Source organism: Coturnix japonica, chromosome 4 (genome assembly GCF_001577835.2).
Source record: "Coturnix japonica isolate 7356 chromosome 4, Coturnix japonica 2.1, whole genome shotgun sequence".
Classification (NCBI taxonomy): domain Eukaryota; kingdom Metazoa; phylum Chordata; class Aves; order Galliformes; family Phasianidae; genus Coturnix; species Coturnix japonica.
In genome coordinates this window covers 59,110,887-59,112,785 of record NC_029519.1, presented here as the reverse complement: position 1 = coordinate 59,112,785, position 1,899 = coordinate 59,110,887, and positions in this window count along the sequence as shown.

Sequence of the window (1,899 nt, the reverse complement as noted above, 5' to 3'; positions counted from 1 at the left end):
TAAATGCCTGCAGCTCGGCCACTATTGCTTTGGCAAACACAGACATTGCTCAGCCAAGGCCCTTCACGCAGCTGCATCAACCTGACATCGGGTGGGCCTGAGGTCACCACAGGCTGGAGATTTCTGCTTGGAAGGGATGGGCACTCTCGTTGTGTTTGGGATGTGAATCTTCATCCTCCTCATATACAAAATGACCAGGTCTTTGAGTCCTCCCACGTAACCTGGAAGGAGAGCATCTGAAGAGGCCTTGTCCAGGCACACAGGGATGGTAAGCCCGATGCCCTTCTGGGGCCGTTCTCGGACAGAACCACCTCCGAGCACGAAGGAAGCTTGTCGTTGGGGAAGGGGGAATGGCTTGCTTTTGTTTTTGTCGAAACTCGGTTTTTGTCTGAGCTCCGGCTGAGACGCGTCCGATGTGCGAACGCCCCCCGCCCCTTCCCCTCCTCGCGCTGGGTGCGGAACGAGAGAAGCCCGCAGCGCTTCCGCAGGGCCGGGGCCCCGCTCCCCATCGGCGGGGCGCTGGGAAGGGGCCCGGGGGGGCCCCGCTTTGTGGCCGCCCGCCGGCCCCGCCGTGGTCGGAAGCTCCAGGGTAATCCGGGGAGCCCTCCGCAGCGACTGGGTGGTCCGCGGGGACGAGGCACGGGCTCCGCGCTGCCCGGCCGCTGTCCTGAGCCAGCTCCTGCAGCTGGGCCGAAGGCGGCCGCAGACCGCTCTCGGCACATTTCTTCATTTCTCACTTGAGTGCCCTTCTTTAGTTCCCTTTCAACTGCCCACTTTATATCGGCTTCATTACACCACCGCTCCATTTGTAATGTAAATCGGGAAACTCAGGGAAGTTTTTCTTTTGGCCTTGTCTACGGAAGAATACCGAGAGGTATTCAAAACGTATTAACACAAATCAATGGCACCAATAAAAGCAAAATCTCCTTAGCAACATAATCTTGATTGCAAAAGGAGAACTGAGAGCATTTAGCAGAACAGTGGCCCACATGGAATACGCATTTGTCTAGAAGAATGCAGCACAAAGCCTAAAAGAGAGATGCTGAAAAAATCCAAAATTAACTCACACCGAACAGTTACTCTTTTTTTCAAAAGTACACAATTGGCTACATTAAATCTATCGTGCGCTTTTCTGCTCAGCAACATTGTATCATACCGCTTTGCAAGGCCAAATTACAACACGGAACGCTTCACAGCCCCTGGCTGAGCACCCTCCCGCACGCACTCGGTTTGGTGCACGCTGGCGCAGACACGCACATAAATCATACACGCACATATCATACATCCACGGTATTAGGAGGCTGCTAAGATCGCTACACTCGAATAACCCAAGAGCTATAAAGTGTTCTGCATGCAGGAGAAAATGCCAGCTCCTTATAAACAACACCAAGCCCCAGAGCGCGGGATGCACATTCTGCTTGCTGGGCTCAGGTCTGCTTGCGTCGGAGCCCTCCACATATTGGAATTACATGGATGGAGTGATTCCCTTATATTCACAAGGGTGTCTGCTTTAACGAGATGGGAAGTACATGAGGAGAGAAATAGCACGTTAAAAGAGAGCAAACAGCTTCACCATAATCACCCAGCCACGACGGTAACACACACAACTGCTCGTACTGGCACTACGGTGTGAAAAGCTTGAATAACTCCAAAAGCAGATTTAATGCCAGCCCGAACGTTTTAAGGCAGGCAATTCCTCCGGGTTGGGTGACTCTTGGATTACAGCTAGATCACTAAATTACCATTTCCTTCTCCCCCCAACCCCAACCCAACCAACACTGAGTAGAAATTAGGAGAGAACACTGAAATACCTCACATTTATGTACACATTCTCTTTTCTTTTTGTTTCCCCCCCAACCAAACTACTACACAGGCAAAAAATAGTTAAGGCTTAGCAGG